The following is a 13,975-nucleotide window of genomic DNA, read 5'->3' on the forward strand; positions in this document are numbered from 1 at the left end:
ATTTGTATTCACTTATAATTTCAACAGGGGTTGTTTTTCAGGTAACTCTAGTATCCCCTGTCTCTTGCTTTAAAGCACATAATTTGGTTCCAAATGTATTTATAATGTTACTTTTATGACAAGAAGAAGGGGATGGAAATCCTTACGTTTTGGGAATCTGGGCTTGAATAGCATGTTAACAGTAATAGAAAGTCTAAATGAAATTAATCCTAGAAATTACTGAACTTGTGAGTTAGAAGGAACCTTAGAGTTCATCTAATCAAAATCCCTATTTTACTAAGAGGCAGAAGAGGTCACAGAGCTACTTGGTGACTCCTTCAGTCAAGGTAGAGCATCAAAAGCAATTGACTTAAACTATGTGGATTAACTCTCCAAAGAAATTACTTTCACTTGAGTACAATTCAATAAAATACCTTTAATCTTTCTCTAGAGTTTTTGCATTTTCCAAAGAGTCTAAATTGATGCCTTTATATAATGATCCAACAGAAAAAGTTCTTTCTAAAATTAGAATCAGGAAGCAAAGCCAAAGCAGGAATTACTTCTTTTGTCAATAATGATACCTGTGAGGTTCATCATGTTGCCCTTTTTCACTTTGTGTCCAGGAACCTCAGAGTTAGATGAACCAGATTGTAGAAATTTTCTCCCTTTTCATTCTATTGTTTCTGATTTCCTGTTCAATTCTCTTTTTTTTTGTATGCATATTTTTATTGCAAGTCACTCCACAAATGCCTTTTGAAAGCTATTGAACTATAAATTATTCAGAAAAAATTGCTTAGGGACAAAGTCAAGACTATAATTCAGGTCCTCCAACTCTCAATCCAAATTTCAATCCATTATATCATTATTGGGAAACATTCATATCTCTATTTTTTCCCAATAGAGAAAAATAAAAAATAGCTGTTTCCAGTATTTGTGTAAAAGAAGGATATGAAGCAAAAGAGATGTCTGTCTATCTCTCTCTATAGCTTTGGCCCAAATTTCGAAAACTTCATCACACCTCTTAACTCTCAAGTAAAAGAAAAAAAAATTGTTTCATTTTATTTGTTTAGAAATGTGGAAGTATTTTATTGGCACTCAGAACTGTTCAGTCTTGTATGAATGCCTGTATATTTACAATCAAATAAAATCTGGGACAGATTTGTGTTTCCTTTTGCATACAGACTGAATCCACAAAGACCAGTGCAGTAGACACCTTTTACATGAAGCTTTTCCTCCGTCACAAGTGTCCGGGTTCTTGCTTTCTGAATCCATTTGAATATCACCCAGTCACAAACTGTGGGGCATCAGGTTGCCCCTCCCTCTGTCCACCCCCAGCCCAATGGAGAAGCCTGAGACTTTGGTACAAAGGAACACTCAGAGCTCTTGATGTTTCTCATCTGGTGATACTGCGTTACAGGGCTGCTTTCTCACTGGGGCGCTGAATGGACGAAGGGTCCTCACCTCCACCGCAGCCTCAGCCCGTATGGCACAGCCGTCTGCACTCTTTGTAATGTTCTCTGAAAAGAATATATTAATAATGTCAAAAGTTGGGTGAAGCCATCAGTCACAGCGAGAGCTTCCCTTGAGAGGTTAAGATTTGCTTTCTTAGAATCCAATGGGAGTCATGGTAGATGTTAGAAAAATGGAGCAAGGCATACTTTCATATAACTGCCAATATTCCAATCATAGCCATTGGGAGGAGAAACTGAGAACATACTTAGAGAAAGGACATCTGATGAGAAGAACTCAGAATGGAAAATACGAGCAGAGAATGTTATTTCGAGTTGGTATATATCATATTTCCTTTATTATCTTTATTATTGCAGAGGACAAACAAATAACATTTGTTGTTGTTATTATTAATCCTTTAGAAAATCACTTTGCAGCCTGCGTCAGGGTACATAGTCCATAGTCCCAACTGATTGCATTGCATTCAAATCCTGGTTTTGTGACATAACACCTGGACTACTCTGGGCAACAGACTTAACTTCACTTTACCTCCTGTTTTTATCTGCAAAAGGGGGATAATAATAGTGCCTACTGTATAGGATTGTTGTAAGGACTAATGAAGCTAATATTTGTAAATTGCATTGAACACTGCCTGACATAAAGTCAGCATTATTTGAATAGTTATTATTTTCATATAAATTTTCCTATTTACTCAGGTGAAAAGTTATTTTCCTAATAAAACATGATTCATATATATATATATATGTTATATATATATATAACTACCATCATAAAACCTCCTTACTTTTTCTTCTGGGACTCAAGTTCATTTTCTAGGCAGGCCTGAGGACCACTCAGGAATTGACTGCAACAGTAATGGTTGGTCTTAAGTCCAACTCTTGGGTCATAGGACCTCCAAGAGCATCCTCTCACTTTTCTCCTTGACCAAAACCTCTTCCCCTAGACTCAGAGGGGAAGAGTCACTCTTATTCATCTGTCTGTCCCTCCCACACCATGTAATCCAGAGTTTGTTATCTTTTTTGTCCAAGGACTATTTTGGCAATCTTTTGAAGCCAATGAATTGCTTCTCAGAATAGTATTTTTATTTTATTTTATTTTATTTTTTTAAAGATTTTATTTTTATTTATTTGACAGAGAGATAGAGCCAAGGGGCACAAGTGGAGGGAATGGCAGAGGAAGAGGGAGAAACAGACTCCCCACTGAGCAGGGAGCCTGATGCGGGGCTCAATCTCAGGACCCTGAGATCATGACCTGAGCCGAAGGCAGACGCTTAACCATCTGAGCCACCCAGGCGCCCCTCAGAATAGTATTTTTACATGTATAAAATAAAACACAATGGATGACAAAGGAAATCAAAGATATTGAAATAATAATTTTCAAAGTGTTTTTAAAATGTGGCAGGAAATGGGTGGAGCAAGATGATAGAGGAGTAGGAGACCTGGATTTCGTCTGGTCTCAAGAATTCAGCTGAATAGGGATCAAACCATTCTGAACACCTACGAACTCAACAGGAGATCGAAGAGGAGAGTAGCAACAACTCTCTGAACAGAAAAGTGACCACGTACTGGAAGGTAGGACGTGCGAAGTGAATCCGAGGCGATATTCGGGAGGATAGACGGCGGGGGAGGGGCCTCCGTCAGCCGCTTCTGGCAAGTGATAGAGCCGCGGAGCACAAAAGCGGACCTTTTAGAAGTCGGCTTCGCTGAGGGACGTCGCTGCAGTGGCTAAGCGGGGGGTGGAACCCTCGCAGGACAGTGTGGTCTCAGGACCCTCGGGGTCACAGAAACACTGGGGGTGCCTGAGTGCAGCAGAGCTCCCAGGTATTGGAGCGGGGAAGCCGGCTGCAGAGATGGAGCCGAGGCGCGGGCTCTCAGCTCGGGGTGGCCATAAACTGTGATCCGCGGCCCAGTCGGGCCACTGCTCCTCCAGCAGGGACCCAACAAGCCGGCAGAGCTGGGGAGACTCCCCTTCCTCCCTGGGGAGGAGCAGCGCGGGAGCGCATCGCAGGGATCTGATGGGTTTGGAGACTCCACACAGGGTCGGGTGCCAGAGATAGAAACGCTCGGTCACAGGCCGGGTGAGCATGGAGTGCGGCCGGAGACCGGGGAGACGGGAGTGACTGCTTTTCTCTGGGGGCGCACTGAAGAGTGGGGCCCCGAGTTCTCAGCTCCTCCAGGTGGAGATTGGGAGGGCACCATTTACGCCCTGGTCCTCCAAAGCGGTACCGAGAGCTTGCAGGGAACAAAAGCTCCTGAGAGCAAATCCCAGCAGCTTGCTTAGCCCGGACCAACAAGGGCGGGGCAATTCCGCCTCCGGCAAAGACATTTGGAAACCATGGCAACAGGCCCCTCCCCCAGAAGATCAGCACGAACAGCCAGCAAGCCAAGACCAAGTTTACCAATCAAGGAGAACGGGAGAACTCCAGCGCTAGGGAAATACCGCACATAGAATTCATGGCTTTTTTTACTATGATTCATTAGTTTTTCAAAGTTAATTTTTTTAACTTTTTTAAAAATTTTTCTTTTTCCCTTTTTCAACCAACATCTTATCAATCCCTTTTTTAAAAAAACATTTTTTATTTTTCATTTTTAGAGTCATATTTTACCCCTTCATAGTAGTTACCCTTATTTTTAGCATATATATATAAGTTGTTCTCTCTTTAAAATTTTGCGATACAGTTTCTTCTAACAGATCAAAATAGACCCTAAATCACTAGTGTATGGCTTTGTTCTAGTCTCCTGCCTGATCACATTCTTTCCCTTTTTTTTCTTTTTTTTTAAAATCTTCTTCTTTCTTTTTTCAATCAACTTCTTATCAATTCCTTTTATAAAATCTTTTATAATTTTTATCTTTACAGGCATCTTCCATCCCTTCATTATATCAACCCTTATTTTGTACATATATGTCTTTCTTCCTTTAAAATTTTATGAGGCACTTTTTTCTAACAGACCAAAATACACCCAGTATCTAGTGTATGGCACTGATCTATGCACTAGCCTGATCATATTTGATCACATTCTGTTTTTTTTTTTTGTATTGTTCTGTTTTTGCTTTTATCTTTTTCTTTTTTTTTCCTTTCTTTTTTCTTTCTTTCCCTTTCTTTTCTCCTGGTTTCAGGTCTTTTCTGATTTGTATACAGTATATTTGCTGGGGACGTTGTAAACCTGTTAGCATTTTGTTCTCTCATTCATCTATTCTCCTCTGGACAAAATGACAAGATGAAAAAAATCACCTCAGCAAAAAGAACAAGAGGTAATACCGTCAGCCAGGGACCTACTCAATACGGACATTAGTACGATGTCGGACCTAGAGTTCAGAATCATGACTTTAAAGATACTAGCTGGGCTTGAAAAAAGCGTGGAAGTTATTAGAGAAACCCTTTCTGGAGAAATAAAAGAACTAAAATCTAACCAAGTCAAAATCAAAAAGGCTATTAATGAGGTGCAATCAAAAATGGGGCACTAACTGCTAGGATAAATGAGGCAGAAGAGAGAATCAGCGATATAGAAGACCAAATGATGGAAAATAAAGAGGCTGAGAAAAAGAGAGAAACAAGTACAGGATCACGAGGGCAGAATTCGAGAGATAAGTGATACGATAAGATGAAACAACATTAGAATAATTGGGATCCCAGAAGAAGAAGAAAGAGAGAGGGGGGCAGAAGGTATATTGGAGCAAATAATAGCAGAGAACTTCCCTAATGTGAGGAAGGAAACAGGCATCAAAATCCAGGAGGCACAGAGAACCCCTCTTAAAATCAATAAAAATAGGTCAACACCCCAACATCTAATAGTAAAACTTACGAGTCTCAGAGACAAAGAGAAAATCCTGAAAGCAGCTCGGGAGAAGAGCTATGTAACCTACAATGGTAGAAACATTAGATTGGCAACAGACCTATCCCCAGAGACCTGGAAAGCCAGAAAGGACTGGGATGATATAGTCAGAGCACTAAACAAGAAAAATATGCAGCCAAGAATACTATATCCAGCTAGGCTGACAGTGAAAATAAAAAGCTTCCAGGAAAAACAAAAACTAAAGGAATTTGCAAACACGAAACTAGCCCTACAAGAAATATTGAAAGGGGTCCTCATAACAAAGAGAGAGCCTAAAAGTAACATAGACCATAAAGGAACATAGAAAATATACAGTAACAGTCACCTAACAGGCAATAAAATGGCACTAAATTCGTATCTTTCAAAAGGCACCCTGAATGTAAATGGGCTAAATGCCCCAATCAAAAGACACAGGCTATCAGATTGGATAAAAAAAAAAAAAAAAGACCCATCGATATGCTGTCTGCAAGAGACTTATTTTATTAGACACAAAGACACCTCTAGATTGAAAGTGAGAGGGTGGAAAACTATTTACCATGCTAATGGACATCAAAAGAAAGCTGGGGTGGCAATCCTTTATCAGACAAATTACATTTTAAACCAAAGACTATAATAAGAGATGAGGAAGGACACCGTATCATACTTAAAGAGTCTATACAACAAGAAGATCTAACAATTGTAAATATCTATGCCCCTAACATGGGAGGAGCCAATTACATAGACCAATTAATAAAAAAATCAGAGAAATACATCGACAAAAATACAATAATAGTAGGGGACTTTAACACCCCCTCACTGAAAAGGACAGATCATCTAAGTAAAAGATCAACAAGGAAATAAAGGCTTTAAATGACACACTGGACCAGATGGACTTCACAGACATATTCAGAACATTCCATCCCAAAGCAATGGAATACACATTCTTCTCTAGTGCCCATGGAACATTCTGCAGAATTGATCACATCCTTGGTCACAAATCAGGTCTCAACCATACCAAAAGATTGGCATTATTCCCTGCATATTTTCAGACCACAATGCTTTGAAACTAGAACTCAATCACAAGAGGAAAGTTGGAAAGAACTCAAATATTAGGAGGCTAAAGAGCATCCTACTAAAGAATGAATGGGTCAACCAGGAAATTAAAGAAGAATTTAAAAAATTCATGGTCACCAATGAAAATGAAAACACAACTGTTCAAAATCTTTGGGATACAGCAAAGGCAGTCCTGAGAGGAAAGTATATAGCAATACAAGCCTTTCTCAAGAAACGAGAAAGGTCTCAAATACACAACCTAACCCTACACCTAAAGGAGTTGGAGAAAGAACAGCAAATAAAACCTAAACCCAGCAGGAGAAGAGAAGTAATAAAGATCAGCAGAAATCAATGGAATAGAAACCAAAAGAACAGTAGAACAGATCAACGAAACTAGGAACTGGTTCTTTGAAAGAATTCACAAGATTGATAAACCCCTGGCCAGACTTATCAAAAAGAAAAGAGAAATGACCCAAATCAACAAAGTCATGAATGAAAGAGGAGAGATCACAACCAACACCAAAGAAATACAAACAATTCTAAGAACATATCATGAGCAACTCTATGCCAGCAAATTAGATAACCTGGAAGAAATGGGTGCATTCCTAGAGATGTATCAACTACCAAAATTGAACCAGGAAGAAATAGAAAACCGGAACAGACCTATAACCACTAAGGAAATTGAAGCAGTCATCAAAAATCTCCCAACAAACAAAAGCCCAGGGCCAGATGGCTTCCCAGGGGAATTCTATCAGACATTTCAAGAAGAATTAATACCTATTCTCCTGAAACTGTTCCAAAAAATAGAAATGGAAGGAAAACTTCGAAACTCATTTTATGAGGCCACCATTACCATGATCCCAAAACCAGACAAAGACCCCATCAAAAAGGAGAACTACAGACCAATATCCTTGATGAACATGGATGCAAAAATTCTCACCAAAAAACTAGCCAATAGGATCCAACAGTACATTAAAAGGATTATTCACCATGACCAAGTCGGATTTATCCCTGGGCTTCAAGGTTGGTTCAACATCCACAAATCAATCAACATGATACAATACATTAACAAAAGAGAGAACAAGAATCATATGATCCTCTCAATAGATGCAGAAAAAGCATTTGACAAAGTACAGCATCCTTTCTTGATCAAAACTCTTCAGAGTATAGGGATAGAGGGTACATACCTCAATATCGTAAAAACCATCTATGAAAAACCTACAGCGAATATCATTCTCAATGGGGAAAAGCTGAGATCTTTTCCCCTAAGGTCAGGAACGCGGCAGGGATGTCCACTCTCACCACTGCTATTCAACATAGTATTAGAAGTCCTAGCCATAGCAATCAAACAACAAAAAGAAATCAAAGGCATCCAAATCGGCAAAGAGGAAGTCAAACTCTCACTCTTTGCAGATGATATGATGCTGTATGTGGAAAACCCAAAAGACTCCACCCCAAAACTGCTAGAACTCATACAGGAATTCAGTAAAGTAGCAGGCTATAAAATCAATGCCCAGAAATCAGTGGCATTCCTATACACCAACAACAAGACAGAAGAGAGACAAATCAAAGGGTCCATCCCATTTCCAATTGCACCCAAAACCATAAGATACCTAGGAATAAATTTAACCAAAGAGTCAAAGGATCTGTACTCAGAAAACTATAAAATCCTCATGGAAGAAATTGAAGAAGACACAAAGAAATGGAAAAACGTTCCATGCTCATGGACTGGAAGAACAAACATTGTGAAGATGTCAATGCTACCTAGAGCAATCTACACATTCAATGCAATTCCCATCAAAATACCATCCACTTTTTTCAAAGAAATGGAACAAGTGATCCTAAAATTTCTATGGAACCAGAGGAGACCCCGAATAGCCAGAGGAATATTGAAAAAGAAAAGCAAAGCTGGCGGCCTCACAATTCCAGACTTCCAGCTCTATTACAAGGCTGTCCTCATCAAGACAGTATGGTACTGGCACAAAAACAGACACATAGATCAATGGAACAGAATCGAGAGCCCAGAAATGGACCCTCAACTCTATGGTCAACTCATCTTTGACAAAGCAGGAAAGAATGTCCAATGGAAAAAAGACAGTCTCTTCAACAAATGGTGTTGGGAAAATTGGACAGCCACATGCAGAAGAATGAAACTGGACCATTTCCTTACACCACACACAAAAATAGAGTCAAAATGGTTGAAAGACCTAAACGTGAGACAGGAGTCCATCAAAATCCTAAAAGAGAACACAGGTAGCAACCTCTTCGACCTCAGCCACAGCAACGTCTTCCTAGAAACATCGCCAAAGGCAAGGGAAGCAAGGGCAAAAATGAACTATTGGGACTTCATCAAGATAAAAAGCTTTTGCCCATCAAAAGAAACAGTCCAGTAAACCAAAAGACAACCGACAGAATGGGAGAAAATATTTGCAAATGACATATCAGATAAAGGGCTAATATCCAAAATCAATAAAGAACTTATCCAACTCACCATCCAAAGAACAAATAATCCAATCAAGAAATGGGCAGAAGACATGAACAGACATTTTTCCAAAGAAGACATCCAAACGTCCAACAGACACATGAAAAAGTGCTCAACATCGCTCGGCATCAGGGAATTCCAAATCAAAATCTCAATGAGATAGCACCTCACACCAGTCAGAATGGCTAAAATTAACAAGTCAGGAAACGAGAGATGTTGGCGGGGATGCGGAGAAAGGGGAACCCTCCTCCATTGTTGGTGGGAATGCAAGCTGGTGCAACCACTCTGGAAAACAGTATGGAGGTTCCTCAAACAGTTGAAAATAGAGCTACCATATGATCCAGCAATTGCACTACTGGGTATTTACCACAAGATACAAATGTAGGGATCCAAAAAGGGTATGTGCACCCCAATGTTTATAGCAGCGATGTCCACAATAGCCAAATTGTGGAAAGAGCCAAGATGTCCATCGACAGATGAATGGATAAAGAAGAAGTGGTATATATACACAATGGAATATTATGCAGCCATCAAAAGGAATGAGATCTTGCCGTTTGCTATGACTTGGATGGAACTGGAGGGTGTTATGCTGAGTGAAATAAGTCAATCAGAGAAAGACATGTATCATATGACCTCACTGATATGAGGGATTCTTAATCTCAGGAAACAAACTGAGGGTTGCTGGAGTGGTGGGGGGTGGGAGGGATGGGGTGGCTGGGTGATAGACAGTGGGTAGGGTATGTGCTATGGTGAGCGCTGTGAATTGTGCAAGACTGTTGAATCACAGATCTGTACTTCTGAAACAAATAATGCAACATATGTTAAGAAAAAAGGAAAAGAAGAAGATAGCAGGAGGGGAAGAATGAAAGGGAGCAAGTCAGAGGGAGAGAGGAACCATGAGAGATGATGGACTCTGAAAAACAAACTGAGGGTTCCAGAGGGGAGGAGGGTGGGGGGAGGGGTTAACCTGGTGATGGGTATTAAAGAGGGCACATTCTGCATGGAGCACTGGGTGTTATGCACAAACAATGAATCGGAACACTACATCAAAAACTAATGACATAATGTATGGTGATTAACATAACAATAAAAAAGTAAAAAAAAGAAAAAAATGTGGCAGGAATATATGTTTTTCTTTATTACTACATTAAACAACATTTGGCCCCCTTTATCAGAGGGCCTAATAACTTCCATAATTCCAGAGTGGTGAGGAGCATGACCAATGTTTGAAATATCTGCAATAAGTATAATGTGAAATAAAATTAATTTTTATTGGCAACAAAGTCACAGGTACTGCTAATACTACTATAGTCTGTTGCCTACATTCAGTAATTGAAAATAATGATAAATTTCAATTAGATATTTGTGAAAATAAAAATATATTATTTTCTCATTTAAGTTGACAGAATCCCAGAATTTTAGCCAAGATCCCTTAGTGGATGCCACATCAAGGATCCCTGTTCTAATCCCATACTGAACCAATACTCATTCCCTTCCGGTCTTGGAAAAAGAAGGAAAGAAGAGCCTTCTAAGTCAGTATCCTTGACCCAGACTGCTGTGTACCTATATCAACACAGCATCCTTGAGCCTCATCATCCCAGTAACCTACCCCCACTGTCACTCTAGGCTATTTTCTAGACCCTTGGCTTCCTACCTACCATTAGTAGGTAGGAAGTTTGTTTCTTTCTTTTGATATAATTGACATATGATTTTTGTACAATGTGTTGTTTTGATATACTTATATATTGCAATATCATTACCACCATAGCATTACCTAACACCTCCATCAGGTCACATAATTTCCATTTCTTTTTAAGATCTAGTCTTTTAGGAACATTCAAGTCTATAATACAGTATAGTTAACTATAATCACATTGCTGTGCATTAGATCCCCAGAACTTACTCATCTTCCTGCAAGTTTGTACACTTTGACCCACATCTCCCCAGTTCCCCCATTCCTCACCCTCCAGCCCCTGGTAACCACTACTCCACTCTGTTTTTGAGATTTCAGGGATTTTTTTTTTTTTTGATCCCACATATGGATGATATTGTAGAGTATTGGTTTCTTTGTCTGATTTATCTGACTTAGCATAATGCCCTTAAGGTCCATCCATGTTGTTGCAAATGACAGGATTTTCTTTTTTCTCGTAATTGAATAATATTCATGTGTGTGTGTGTGTGAGATCTTTATTCATCTGTTGATGGACACCTAGCTTGGCTATATGAATAATTCAGCAATAAACATGGGAGGGCAGATATCTTTTCATCATCCTATTTTCATTTCCTTTGGATATATATACCCAGAAGCTGGATTGTTGGATAATATGGTGGTTTTATTTTTATATTTAATATTATATATATATTTATATTTAATATTTTTGAGCACCGCCATACTGTTTTTTTTATAGTAACTGCACCAATTTGCATTCCCACCAACAATGCCATTTCTCCACATCCTCACCAATCCTTACCTTTTATGTTCTTTTTTTAAGACTTTATTTATTTATTTGAGAGAGAGAGAGAATGAGTGAGAGAGAGAGAGAGAGCACAAGAAAGGGGAGCAGCAGACAGAGGGAGAGGGAGAAGCAGACTCCTTGCTGAGCAGGGAGCCTGACCCCAGACTCCTGGGATCATGACCAGAGCCAAAGGCAGACTCAACCTACTAAGCCACCCAGGCTCCCCTATCCTTTATATTCTTGATCATAGCCATTCTAACAGATGCGAAGTGCTGTCTCATTGTGGTTTTGGTTTGTATTTCCCTGGTGATTAGTAATGTTGAACGTCTTTTCATGTACTTACTGTCATTTGGATGTCTTCTTTGGAAAAGAAGGCCCATTTTTAATTGGATTGCTTTTTTTGTTACTGAGTTGTGTGAGTTCTGTATATATTTTGGATATTTACTTTCTATTAGATATGTGGATTGCAAGTATATCATTTTCAAAAATTTTCTTTCATTCTGTAGTTTGTTTTTTCATTTTGTTAATTGTTTCTTTTGCTGTGAAAAAGCTTTTTTAGTTTGTTGTAGTCCCACTTGTTGATACTGGATTTAGTTGCTTGTGCTTTTGGTGTCATATCCAAAAAAATACTGCCAAGATCAATGTCAAGGGGCTTTTTCCCTCCTTGTGTTTACTTCTAGGAGTTATATGGTTTCAAGTGTCATGTTTAAGTCTTTAATCTATTTTGTGTTAATTTTTGTAATTGTTGTAAGATCAGGGTCTAATTTCATTCCTTTGCATATAATTATCCAGTTTTCCCACCACCATTTATTGAAGAGACTAGCCTTCCCGCATTAAGTATTCTTGGCTTCCCTGTTAAATATTAGTTGACTGTATATGTGAGAATTTATTTCTGAGCTCTTGATTCTGTTCCATTGGTCTCTGCCTGATTTTATGCCAGTACCACACTGGTTTTGGTGACTATAGCTTTGTAGACAGTTTGCAATCTGGAAGTGTAGTGCTTGCTTTGGCAGCACATATACTAAAATTGGAACAATACAGAAATTAGCATGACCCATGCGCAAAGATGACATGCAAATTCATGAAGCATTCCATATTTTTTTAAAAAAGGAAATCAGATAGTACGATTACTCCAGCTTTGTCCAATGTTGTTTTTTTTGCTTTTCTGTCTGAGTGATTATGTCTAATGCTGAAAGGTGTTATTGAAATTCCTTACTATTATCATGTTGTTGTCTGTTTCTCCCATTTCTTTTTCTTTTTTTAAGATTTATTTATTTATTTTAGAGAGAGAGAGTGCAAATGCGTGCACACGAGTTGGGGGAGGGGAAGAGGAAGAGAATCTTCAAGCAAACTCCCGCTGAATGCAGAGCGTGACTCAGGGCTCAATCTCATGAGCCACGAGATCACAACCTGAGCTGAAATCAAGAGTGGGACGGTCAACCAACTGAGCCACCGGAACACCCATCTCCTATTTCTATTAGTACTTGTGTAACATATTTAGGTGCTCCAACATTGGTTGTGTATATATGTACAATTATTATATCTTCCTGATGACCCCTTTAGCATTATATAATGACCTTCTTTTTTGTGTTACCATTGTTGGTTTAGTTTATTTTGTCTGGTACAGGTACAGCTACCCCTAATTTCTTTGGGTTTCCACTTGCATGGAGTACCTTTTTCCATTCTGTCAGTCTGGGCCTAGATGTGTCCTTAAAGCTGAAGTCAGTCTCTTTTAGGCAACATATAGTTGGGTCTTATTTTTGTTGTTGTTGTTGTTGTTTGCTTGTTTTTCAAATCTCTCCAGCCACTCTGTGACTTTTGATTGGGTAATTCATTCCATTTACATTTAAAGTTATTATAGATATGTAAGGATTTACTAATGCCATTTTCTTAATTGCTTTCTGGCTGTTTCATAGTTTTATTGTTACTTTTTCCCTCTCTTACTGTATAACCTTTGTGGATTGGTGATTTTCCATGGATCCTTTTTAAAATCTTTTCATGAAACTTCTATTATTATTCTGTTGGCACATTGAACATTCCCTTATTTAGCAAAAGTTTAAAAACCATACTTAGTGTGCTGCTTATAGGAACTAGCCTTTTGAAATGAATGCAAAATTGCTGCAGTATAGAGACCACGTTTTGATTTTTCATAGATGAGATGGTAGTCATTATGGTCAATGTATAATGACTACTCAAGTGTTGCTTATTATTTTTGAAGTTAATGCTACTAATATTAGGGGATATATCAACAAGTTTAGGATAAGAAAAAAAGAAACTTGAAAAGACCTTTCATTTTGACATGGAAGTACGGATTGATTGTTGAGATTCAGAAGTACATTTGACAGCCAAGCTGGTGGGTAGAAGGTGTTGTAATGGCTTCTGGGGCATCATAATCCTTGAGCTGGATCTTGATGGGCTGTTCTGAAAACCAAATAAATAAAGCACTTTTTGAGGTGAGTTTGAGGTGAGGAACAGTAAATATCAAATAGTCCAATCTCTGTGACTCCCATTTAGAACAGTTGATGTAAATGGCAAATATACTGTATATAAGCACATTTTGTACTAATGTTCATCATGTGTATGTAGTATACATAAGCACGTAAATATGCACCATGTTTCTAGATATCTATATTTTGAATTACTGTCATCACAACAATATTCATGTTTGTGGTATTTCAAAGTTCTATACACTAGGGGGAAGAACCATTATTAAATGGCATTTT

At 38.6% G+C, this 13,975-nt stretch overlaps 1 protein-coding gene and 1 non-coding gene across 4 annotated transcripts in view; both read left to right on the forward strand.

Moving 5' to 3' along the window:
• Positions 1 to 13,975, forward strand: part of NKAIN3 (sodium/potassium transporting ATPase interacting 3) — a 609,650-nt gene that overhangs the window by 103,747 nt on the left and 491,928 nt on the right. The gene's annotated exons all lie outside the window — the stretch shown is intronic.
• Positions 12,250 to 12,353, forward strand: LOC112823783 (U6 spliceosomal RNA). Its single transcript, XR_003208140.1, has one exon. It is a non-coding gene; the product is annotated as a U6 spliceosomal RNA (small nuclear RNA).

The sequence above is a fragment of the Callorhinus ursinus genome, unplaced genomic scaffold (assembly GCF_003265705.2).
Source record: "Callorhinus ursinus isolate GAN/ISIS: 27379988/994484 unplaced genomic scaffold, GSC_fseal_2.0 scaffold5, whole genome shotgun sequence".
Classification (NCBI taxonomy): Eukaryota; Metazoa; Chordata; class Mammalia; order Carnivora; family Otariidae; genus Callorhinus; species Callorhinus ursinus.